This window comes from Haliaeetus leucocephalus, unplaced genomic scaffold (assembly GCF_000737465.1).
Source record: "Haliaeetus leucocephalus isolate CR32 unplaced genomic scaffold, Haliaeetus_leucocephalus-4.0 Scaffold897, whole genome shotgun sequence".
NCBI lineage: Eukaryota > Metazoa > Chordata > Aves > Accipitriformes > Accipitridae > Haliaeetus > Haliaeetus leucocephalus.
Window position 1 is genome coordinate 3722094 of NW_010973333.1, and position 12342 is coordinate 3734435.

A 12342-nucleotide genomic window follows, 5' to 3' on the forward strand; every position below is an offset into this window, starting at 1 on the left:
TTATTTCTGACAGCCGTTCAGAGGTGCTTCAGTTAAGCCCCCAAAACCATGCAGCCCTTCACTAGAAAATTTGCTGGTATTTTGAAAACATTGTGGTACTTCCCTAGGCTCAGAAATCATTGACAACCTGTCAAAGATAAGAGTTGGCGTCGAAGTCTCCGCACTAATAATTACTCCTCTAACCTGCTAGAGAAAGTGCCAGATATTCACCTTCCTCTTAGGAAATGTGAAATCTCTGGCAGCTAGTAACATCTTTTTAACATATTTACAGCAATTGTCCATTCTGACCCTCTCCAGAAATGTAGCTTCTGTAAGCTGCTTTTGAGAGCGCTGGGAGAGCGCTGGCTTGTAGCAGATTCCCGTTCTTTCACTGTTGTTAGTCTGTACTTGTAAACAGTGACCCAAAATAGAAACATGAGTGTTGTTTGAACAGCTAATATTTGCTATGAAGAAAGCGGCTCCACAACCAGGGGCAGGTCCCCCAGCCTCTGCTCAAGTGAGTCACCTCTCCGCACACACGAGGTGCTGTCAAGTTCAATAAACCCGTCTGTGCAAGGCTCAAGGATCAGACTCATCGCCCTCCTGTCATCTGTGGCATGGGGATAAAGATGCGGATGGCTTTTGTGTTGCTGAGCCTCCGCGTATTTGTGCACGTGTTTGTGAATCTACTCTTAGTGGGGGAGAGCGTGTGTGGGAAGAATGTAAAAAAGGTGAAAATCAACACAAAATTAAAAGGCATCTTCCTCCACCTAAACACACTCCACTGAAGTTGACGTGCTGTCGCAGGAGGTACTGCATTGCATATAAAAACGCTTCCTTGAAAGAGTCACTAAAATTGCAAAGTCAAGTAGCCAAAGGTTAAAAGAGGCCAAAATTTAGGCAGCCCACACAGCATTATTTCTGGACATCTATGTTTCTGCATTATAATAGAGCCTTGAATGTCATGATTACATAGCATTTAGCTTGTTTTCCTACGGGAAGGAGGCCCTTGTGGTCATGCTGTCTGTGTAGGTGTACATCTGCTTGACAGTTGTCCCCTCCCTAGCTTTTGAAACCATCCACCAGTTTCAACCAAATATCAAAGATATTATACTGCCATAAATATATGGAAAATGGAGGTCCAGTTGAGGAATGCTAGAGATCCAGTGAGAGAGAGTGAGCAGTGTAAACCCAGCCCTTGCTAGACACCTAGAGAAGCCACCTGAGGGAGTCGATGCTAAAAATACTCCAGGTATGAGAAAAGCCTCAGCTGGTCTCCATGCTTTATTAAACACTCGGCCACAGTCAAGGTTTACCTCCTCGGTTGGTCCTCTGAATGGGATAAATACGTATTGCAGTGATACTCCTTCAGATACTCCTTCTGAATGGGATAAATACACATTGCGGTGATACTACCCGGCAGGCTGGGTACCTGCTGGTCCCAGAGCTCCTCGCTCTTCTGCACAGCCCAGCCCCACATGGTCAGCTCTTCCCATGGGACCATCGCTACAGCGTTGGCTTAGCCCACGCCGTGGGGAGTCCTGCACCCTCTCCCCTGTGCACTGCCTTCCACGAGCAGTGCTCCTTCGCCATGGGATCTTCTCCCGCAGCCGCTGCTCTAGCACGTTTTGCAAATATTGGGTAAGGCATCCTCAGAAGCTCCCGGTGAGGATACCGGGCTTCGAGGAGAAGAGATTCAGGTCCTCTCCTGCTGTGGAAATGCCCGTGTCCTGCGAAACAGAATCTAAGATCTTCCGTGAAGCATGTCATAGTATTACACCTCTATTTTTTATAAACCAGACCCAGCTGCATGCTGCCCCTCCTATTTCCAGTGTATGCTGCCTTTTGGCACGGCAGCATTGTTAGAGCCAAAGGTTTAAAGATAAAGATTTTTAGGTAGGTGTAATAGCTTTTATGAAGCCAGATAATATAGCTGGAGAAAGCAGATAAGATTTGGGGCACGCACGCTCCTCAGGAGAGACGCAGTGAATTTCAAACCTAACTGCACACGGGGAACAATTGTTCTGGGTTTAATTAGACCTGTGTCTGAGCTAGACATCTGACAGCACCTGTGGAATATAAAGAGGATATTGGTGGTTATCTCCTAAGGGGAAAAGAGAAGCAGGTAATTTGTAGAATAATAGTAGCACAATGTAGAGCACTGAGAGATTAGTGGGAATGGTGAAAAGAGGAGGATGGTAATGTGCTCTAAAACGTTAGTATTCAGAAAAGTGATGAGAGACAGTTCCCAGATTTACCTAGGGAAGGTTTTGTAGGTTTTCTTTGAGAATCAGGGCTGGGAGATCAGAGGTGGAATAACTACACTGTAAGAAATGTTGCCTGTTGGAAGTGTTTCATCCCAGCTGACTTGTATGAAGAGTTTAAGATTCTATCTTTTGACAGGCTGAGAAAAACACTTTCTTTTGCCTTTGCAAAGTTGTGCCTATTGCATTTCAAACTCCCAGGCATTTGGCAGATCTTCACTGTCTCAGCCTAGCTGCTAAACCAAGAATTCCTCGCTGTGAAGAGTTTTTAATGAGACTTTGCAACCAAAACTGCTCAGCTGCTAATTGAGGGGTGTGCAGCAGTCAAAATGGGATGATGCCTCGGCTGCCTGCATCGTGTCTCGTCTCACTTGTTGGTGATATTCGGATGCTGGGGGGGGTCCCTGCCTTTTCTGTATGCTTAAAGCCAGCTGAGAGGTTCCAAGTCCGCTATCGTTTCCTCCTTGGGACAGCAGGGATACAGGAGGTGTCAAAGGAGGACACCTGAGGTCTGTATCCCGGGAGGTATCAGCCTGTTGGGCTGTGCCCATCTCCCAGTGCGAGTGAAGATCACCACCAACTGGTGGCCTGGCAGCCCCTTCCACCCTCAGTTTTCCAGGACTTTGATGAGCAGGATTCAACACGTGGGGACGGGACAGAAATTTCACTGGTTGCCTCAAGCTGATGGTGAGACATCATTACATCTCAGGAATGGACAAGGCGAAGCGCATCTCCCCGAGTCCTTCAAGGGAGCGGGCCACGAGTTTCCCACAGGCCAGCCCAGCCACATAGAAGGAGAAGACTGGTCCTGTGGGGTGGACAGGCTCCCTGCTCTCAGATCTGCTCAGCCTGGTGTTCCTGCAGCTCATGCCTGCCTGAGGAAGGAGATCTCAGCCAGCTTCTTTGCCTGGGGCTACAGCATTGCCAGAGCAGGTCCTGGGGAGCTGCTCCTCAAGCTCCAACCAGTCTCTTCTCAGCATTTGTCACCTGAGAGGGTCCAAGGCTTGTAGATAGGGGCAGATTTGGTAAAAAATTAAAAAAAATTTCCTGATGCTAGTGAGAATCCCAAATTTGCCTTTCCCAAATTTAAGTCCGTACCATTTAAATCCGAACCAGGGCTTCTCAGCAACACACAGCTAGGAACTCTTCACTATTGGCAGTGCTGCTGGAGTTTGTGCTCTGAAATACTTGAAAAAGAAAAGTGGCATAGAGTCTTGTGGGTGGATCAGAGCTGACACCTGGGGTAGGTGATGCCAGCCGACAGAATATTTCAGGAAAGCCGCAAATACCTGGAAAGGAGGGCCTCTTGATGCCAAGTTTTTCAGGCAATGTTTGCAGCAGGTGTCATTGCCATGTCCCCTTCTGGTTCCTGGCCATGCACTGGTTCCAGCATCAGTACCGTGCAGAAATGCTTCTGCCCTAACAGGCTCAGCCTGGCACCTGCATCCGTCTCCCGGCCGAGGCCTGGGTTGCGTGAAGGTGATGGAGAGAAGATGCTGGACCAGGGGCAGCACCAGTGCCACGACCTGGGGCGTGCGTCCGTGAGCTTTGTGGGAAGCTGGCGTTTTTGGGGTGGGCTCCCTGCCTGTGCACAGCGTGATAGCGACAGGAAGAACCACATGAAGCCTTTGGCGATGGCCTTGGTTTCTCTGCTCTTGGAAACTTTCTTTTTATGGACTATAATGCATACATCAAAGAATTAAAGTATTGCACTTGGTATGTGGCTGTTGAGTGCATCCTCTCACTGCTCTTGTTTTCCTCTCTCACGCTGGTTTTGAAGAGACAATTAAAGCCCGGTGGCTTTTGTAGCAGGCGGTCCAGAGGTGAACAGCGCCTGGCCCGTGTCACCCCACGCGGGAAAGCTACCTGGTTCTCCTGTGACAGCAGCCCAGCTCTCCCATGGTTACCATGGGGGTGAAGTTTGGGAATTCTTGACTCCTTTATTTCCCCAGAAGACCCTGGGACAGCCTTGAGGCAAAAGCTGAGCCCAGCTGGTGCCGATGCTGGCCGGTGGGCTTGCGGGTGCTCTCAGGTGAGGATGCAGGGAAGGTCAGAGCCATGTGGGGCACCAAGGAGCTGCATATTAACGAGGTCCCTGGGCTCTCGAGTCATGACTCCAGCTTTGAAGCCACCTATGGAAATTTTGAATTACCTGGCTTCCCTCTGGCAGCAAATGAGTGGTGAAGGTTCAGCAGCTGTGGCCAAATTCCTCGTTCCTGGCACTTTGCCTCGGTGGGCAGATGTGGAAGGGTAGAAGGCGAGCAGCTGCTGGCAGAGCAGCTGGGGTAACACGTGGCATTTTGTTTTCCACCTCAGAGCCACTATTTGTATTCTGCCCGTGTGCTCATAAAGGCTGAGCCTCACCTGGGTCGCAGAAGATGGAAGTTACCTTGGAAACCACAGCAAGCCCTTGATGGTTTCTAGACAGCTTCCCCCAAGCTGTGGGCTTTGTGCACACCAGCAGCTGGCTGGTCTCCTTTTCCTGAAGTTGCTGGTTTTCCATCGTGCCTTTTCTCCCTGGATGGGAACCGACTGCTTTGACTTACCATCTCCTGGAGCTCTGGGGGCATCAGACGCTGAGGGATGCCATGCCAGGAAGATGAAGGTGGGCTTGCTTGCTTTCCCAAACACGGACATCCCTCTAGGTAAAGGCCAAACCTTCATTGCCCTGATGGGAGATGTACAAAGCAGCTGAACAGAAAAAAGTGGACCCCAAGCAGTGGAAAGGATTATGAGTCTTCCATGGCCTCAGTGTAAATGCTCTCCAGGCCTCCTGCACGATCAGATCAGCCCAGACGAGGTGGAGCGGACCCAGTCCCCATCGCGCTTGCCAAGCACCGTGCAGCATCCGTCCCTGACTGCTGATGAGATGGGGCCAGCCTGCACGCTGCTGCAAAAGGCAGCAGGGAGGGAGCAGCTCATACTCCTGTGGCTTCGCAGCATATGGCTGACTCATTTGACCCCATCCTGTCCTTCTCATTTGACCCCATCGTGTCCTTCTCGTCAGCTGTGCCTGCCTGAAGGGACCATGAGGTCAGCATCTCATGTCATCCACAACTCCCTCACGCTCCGTGCAACGGGAAGAGGGGAAAGGCAGGCAGAAGAGGAAGATGCCAAGAAACACAACTCAAAACCACAGTAATTAGCACCGTGGGAGTCCCCTTCTGAATGATGAATGGCGTTCAGGAGCTCCCATATCTAACGTCTTTCTTGTGTCTGTGGGCAACACTATATCCCCAGAAAACCGCCTTTGTGGGAGGATTTCACGTGGGAGAAGAGAGCTCCAGCAGCAGCAGAGCTCTGATGAGAAGCACAAAATGGCGTGAGAGCCCTGCAGAGTGTGCACATGACCTTCTTTTCGGTCATGGAGAAACACCTGAAGGTATTTAGGACAAGATGATGGGCCGCAGCTGCAGCAGGGCTGCAGGTTGGGGCCTTGCATGTCCAGGTACCAGCAATGGGGAGAGCAGGGGGTCAGGGATGACCTACGGGATGGTGCGTCCAAGGACAACCACACGCGTGTGTGTACGTACATGTCCACACGCCATTAGTGGTCTTCAACCCTGATCAGCCATCGGGGACGAAGAGGACGGGGCGGCAGGCTCCTCTGGCAGATAGGGAGATCAGGTTGCTCAGAAGAAGCAATTCTCAGCGCAGCAGGACAGATCTGAAGCTTTGCAGAAATCCCCCAAACCTTCAAATTCATCACAGCTCTAAAGATGGGAATTTTTCCTTTCAAAGGTCTCAAGCTTTTCTTGCTCTGGGCTCTTGAGCACCCAGTGGGGATGCAGGTTTGCCACAAAATACACAGATTGCACTAATATGAAAAAGGTAAAATCAGATCTACAGATTTTGAACAGACACAAGAAGGCCGTGCTTTTTCCCTCAAAAAGGTCAGCCATCACTAGGAGGCAATATTAGTCAAAGGAGTGAACCAGGAGGGGATTTTACTGCACGGGACTTCCACAAGGCTGAGAAGCAAACAGTCTACTGGGCTGCCAAGGGCTCTGCCACTAACTGTGGGACCAAGGGGTGGCCATCCTCGAGTCTCGAATTTCTTCTGCTGCATTTGTAATGAACAAATTTGTAATGAACAACGTCAAAGTAGGGCAGGACACAGAGACAATATGATAGTTTCAGTTGCTGGAAAATACCACCCAAAGAAAGTCTACCTATCTTCGATGCTCTACCACTGGAGATGAAGTTGAAAGTGCGTTGCAAAGCTCTACAAGATATTACACCAAAGGAAGTCTTTACAAGACATTACAAGACAGAGACTCACATAAAATAAGTTTTAGACTAAATTGCAGAGAAGAAAAAAACAGGGAAATTTTTTACCTATCTGGAGCAACCTTTTATGGAAGAATTTTAAACTTTCTGAGGTATTAGGGCTGCATGTATTCCAAGGAATATACCATTTATCTTATAGTCAAACAGAAAATGTTGGGCGTCGCTATTCAGAATTGCAAATAGCTGCAGGTCTGCAGCAGCCTGAGTGTGGTCCCAAAGGCTGTCATTTCATTTAGAGGCTGGGGAGAATTACAATCACAATTTTTATGTTCTGCAACAGACGTTTTAGCTTCAGCTAAGGCCTGGCGCCACAGCCAACGCTGTCATCCTGCGGCTCATGGGGAGACTTGTTAAGCCCTCACAAATGTTTTCTTGCCAAAAGGGAGCGAGTAGGTTACAAGAGCTTTTTTACATACATATATCTATATGTCAAGTGTGTAGAAAAAGGAAAACCTCTTCAGTTTCCAAAGGTGTGCCTCTTAATAGCAAATAAATGCCTAAAAGAACACCGCTGCCAGGGCTGCATCTCCGTGGCTGTTAGGCACTGCTGAGCTCAGCCGTGCCCAACCACCCTGAGGACTACGAACACAGTGCTTTCTAAAAGGAAAACTGAGATCCATACACATAATCACAGGTCTTCAGGATCCGTGGCAAGTGGAAAGAAACTCAATCTTGGTAACAACCACGGTCTTGATTTACTCATGACTAAAGCAGCGATGGTGAAGGGCCCCAGGAACTGCAAACACCGGCCACCAGCTGCATCTCGGCAGTTTTGCTCCTTTTTATGTGTGCCCCTCCATCCCTTTCCCACTGTGATTCCTGGGGATGCTCTTCCCGGGACCTTGCTCCGTGTTAGAGGAAAAAACTCAGGAGGGTGTTTGGTACCTGAGGGTTAAAGAGCGGCAGAGCGCTAATTGTTGCGTTAGTCAATCCTGGTTGCTCTCGGGCAATTTGGGAATCCGTCTCCCTTTGCCTCTACTAGCAGATCACCTCCATGTCCCACAGGCAATGGCATCTTGGCCTGTTTGCTCCTTCAAGCTTGTGCATCTCCAGCTTTTTTGGGCTATTTGCCTTTTCGAGGGGAGGTGACCTCTGAAAACATCGATTAAAGTATGTCGCCAGCGATGGGAACGAAAGCCATGCAGAGATGCGTCTAGTGGGATTGAAAACTGGTGTCCTAACCACATACACAGCCATTGCGGTTTTAACAGTGCAGTTTCGGATTTATCTATAACCAACATGGGCAAGAAAGAGGAGCCACACCAGAATTCCCTTTAAAGGCAGAGTTTATGGTACTACACGTTTGTGTCTTCAGCATCTCCTAGTACTCTTAGGAGGAGACGGAGGTTGGCTTTGTGGGGCAGCTCATGCCGTGGCAGTTCAAGGGTGGTGGCTGGCAAGGCAGCAACACGGGACTTCCCTGGGACCAACGGGGGGGACACTGCTGGGGGTGATTTTGGTGGTGGTGGTGGGCTCAGGTCCCTCCAGGGAAGTCCTCCCAGCCCCAGCGCTGAGGTGCGGCAGGGAGGGAGGGGATGGTTGGGTTTTAGCATGGACTGGGTGGACACATGAGCTCAGGTGGGTCCCTGCACCCTGACCAGGGAGACAACTCCGGTGTCTTCACAGGGCTTTTAACGACCTTCTCAGCCCCAAACCCCAAGCTTTGTAACACGCACCACACCGGTTTCCGAGCACTCACTTTGGAGACTGCTTCTTCAGAGATGCTTAAAAAATTAGTAAGTCGTGGTGGACTTAGGCCAAGCTACGTTGGATGCCGGCCACTTGACTGGACCCCTTCTCTTCTTAAGAGATGCCCACAGAGCCAAGCAGCCAGGCTGGATCCAGCCCAACAGTGAATGACTGCGGGAGCCCCCCGGGACCATCTGGCCGGACACCGGAGGGGTGTCTTCAAGAGGTTCTCCTCGAGGAAAGGGCATGGCTAATGCAGAGATGGGTCCTGCTAAGCGACGGGGCTGTTGCTCAGGCGAAGGAAGGCAGATACGTACCCGTGGGGCATTCTTCCTCCAGGATTTCTTGTGTTTGCACCAAAGTCTGGCTTGACGGACTTAACCAGGGCGGCTGCTGGGTTCGGGGTGGTGTCACAGATCTGCTGCTCTACCATAAACCCCACTATCAAGCTCCAGTGGGCGAAGGGTCTTCTCTTCCATGAGCCGAGCCCGATGTAATAACTCAACACTTGTCCTCTCCCCATCGTGGCTAGGCTCAGACAAATTCCTTCATGACCCTAAGCTGGTGATGGGTGGCAACCCTGCACAGGCCAGCAAGATCTAAGGATGGCTCCTAGGAAACATAAAAGAGTAGCCGCAAAACTCTGCAGTTGGCTGGTTCTTGGAGCCAGGCCACCAGGAGCTCTGACGGGGAGAGCGGCAGTGGCTCTTCCAGGGCTCGCTCAAGACGGAGCAAAAAGTGTTTGTTGATGTACATCAAGTGTTTGTAGCAGCTCGGGTGCTGGTAAATGCAGGGAGCAAGGCTCCTCGAGACAGACAGTCAGGAAAGGACAGAAAGAAGATGCGTTTTGCCCCAAGGCCAGAGAGTTGTCAAACTCCTGGTCAGGTGTACACCTGCAAGCACAAGTGGCTACAGCCCTATGAAGTCAAGCGAGGGATTGCAATGTTAAGCAGCTGAGAGCCTGGGCCAGCCGCTTTTTTTATTTTTTATTTTTTTTTTCTCCCTCTGAAGTCTGCTTTTACGAGAACTGCTTTTGAATATTTATGTTTGGATTGCTTACTTGGAAGAAGTCACAGCTGCAGCCGCTCCTGCTGAAGTGACAGTCTGTGCTGCTGTCTCCTAGAGACCTTAAGTTCCCACTCTAGAGTTTTTTTTTTTTTAATTTGCCATGCTGATTCAAAATGGGTATAATTTCAAAGAGCAATAGGACTTATTACTGGTTTAAAGACAGGTGTAAGAAAACAGATGATCGGAACCACAAGGAACGAAGATGAGGTGATGGAGAAAAGGCTTTTGCCTGTTGCGGTGACGGCCACTATGGGAGGACCCAGAAGTTGCTGCTGTGAAAAGATCATCTCTGCACAGGTAACACCTCAGCCTTCACATCACGATTGAAAAGAACAGAAATGCCACATTTGGGTGAGTTATTGTGGAGGGTCGCCACTTCTCATTCGGCTGCCACAGCTGGAAGCACCAGGAAGATGCGTTTTATGGGAGCGCAACCATGCCCACACTTGTGTTCCTCACGGACATCGGGTAACAAGGCACCATCTTCATTAGTGAGCACAGGAGAAAAATCTAAAGCTGTTGGCTGAAAAATACCGCATAACCTTTTTTTTTCCCCCACATATAAAACGCTGCACACAATTCATAAGGACAGAAAATCGCATGCATGTCTTTTAATTAGAGAATGAGGTATTCACGCAATTAGAAACTATATGCACTGTATGCAGGTGGGGCGGCTGAAGTTAAGGATGCACGTACAGAAAGTTTTCACAGATTCTGATTTTTAATACTATATTACCCTTAAATCAACATACAATTTATAATTGGCTGGACAGAAATAACAAAGTTTACATTTCCAAAACAAAACAAGTCCCCAGGCACGAGCAGCCCTGGACTCCTGGAGCCGTCTGGAGCATTTTGAAACTTCTTTTATGCGGAAAAAACCCTTTTCTACTGGACAGAAACATCAATGTTTCATCTCAACATTTCTTTTGAGAAGACAGCTATTTCGACAATGCCACTTTTGTGCTATCAACAGGACACCATCAAAGCCCTAAATAAAATGCATTTCTATTGTTGTTTATTATTTGGGAAACGCACTTCATCCAGAAAAGCCAACATGCACAGTGCGTCCACTGACTGCAACAGCAGAAGCAAAAAATAACTCTCCATAACTAGGTGTTTAAACAGAAGAGCAGAGATTTTCCTCAGGTGAGAGTATTGCTGTACCATGTTCTAACAAAATTGTCCAGATCGAACAGCACAGTAGCTCAATATTTTGTTCTGAAGATACACACGAAGAAATCAGTAAGTTTTCTTGAAATGTCTTTATTGCTTTTAACTGTTCCTTGGTAACAGCAGACTCAACGGGTTTGTGGTGGTTTGGTGTTTTTGTTGTTTTTTTTTTTGTTATTAACATATAATATTCTTTAAAATTCCTCTTACACATCCAATTTATCATGCGCCTACCCCAAAAGGCTTCATTTTTTTGACTTCACTATAAATTCCACACCTGCTTGACATTTCAGAAGGAGGGGACCCTACTTCTTGAGCAGAAATTTTTAACATCAGTATTAATAAAGGATGTCTATGCCAGCACAAAACAAAGGCAAGCGCTTTAAAATCTAGGCTGATGGGCTTTTCACATCCAGGAAAACCTCCCTGCTATTTTTTTTTTTTTTTACAAAACAGAGTTTCCTGATGTGCCTAGAATCAATACACTGCAACGGAGGCTGGCAGCGCAGAATAGCAACAGAATCCGTTAAATCTGTGTCGGGAGCCAGTTACCAGAAACGTTACATAGTAATTACGGTGAGGATTTTCTGTGAAATAAATTCTGGTTTTTCCAATAAGATTCTGAAAAGCCACCCACTAACATCTCTGCAGAAATACTTTACAACTTGTCCAAACTGTAGAGGACAGCTCATCTTTTCCCACAAAAGCTTACAGAGCTTGTGATTTACTGAGTTACTGCTTGTTCTAATGACCGTTGGAGGGAATGGTCTGGCCTTGGTAAGAGGAGATTAGTTTGTATATTAACGCAATTCAAAAGTTCACTCAATTTACAAAGTAATGAAAAGCTTAATTGGAACTCTCCACAATTCCACTTTCCCCCTATCTCAAGTTTGTAACGCGGATTTCATGAAGTCTTCGAGAGGCTGCTTCAGAGTGGGGAAAAAAAAAAAAAAATGATGACGCAGATGAAACACGTTCCCCACTCACATCAAGGCTTCGCTAATTAGAAGCGCACGTCCCGCATACGTCCCTGGAGAGGGCAGAGGACCGCGATGGGGCCAGGGAGGGCATTGAGCAAACAGCAAGGATACGGCTGGATGGCAGGATCTGGCCATCTGATGACCGGTCCTCAGTTTGGAGGAGGAGGGACCACAGAACAAAACTGAAAACGATGCACGTTAACGACAACAAAATCTGCATACAAGCAGCCCTCGTCCCTCCCACAGACTTGTCTGAATGAGCGACGACTGCACGATGCGCTCGTGAGATCAGCTCTTGCTGCCTAAGGCAACACCTGGCAATAAATTCATTTCTAAAGGCACTAGGGTTTCCAGAAGTGGGATCATTTTTTGTCGACCACGAAGATTTAGCTAGTCACGTGATGCTCACCCTGTCATTGCTTTAATTGCCTAAAACCCCCCCCAAACATTCCTAATACTGCCTTTCCCATTAAGAAATCTGCATTTGCTGAATTGCTAGAGATGTTATTTAACCCCCAGCTGCAGAGGAGCTCCCCAAAAAGGGAAAGGGGACAACTCAGAAGGCAGAAACCTAGCGAGACCTCGCTTGCTGAGGCAAAAAAGCACAAGGCACTAAGAGAAGTCTGGTTTAGGGGAGGAAAAATAAATGGCCCTTGTTTAAACTCTCCTCTCACCTCAAAATGAAAAGGCTCAGAAAGTCAAAACTGATTAAAGAAAAACCAAAACACAATACAAAACCAGTCCCTCTTCCTCCTGAAGGCAGCAGATTTTTCAGATGGCAAAGTAAATTGTCTATTCAAAAAAGCAGACTCTAAATATATCGCAGGTAAGCATTTGTTTGCAAAACCGAAAGTTCTCCTCAGCACATGGAGGCTGTGCCTTGGGCTCACACACACGTG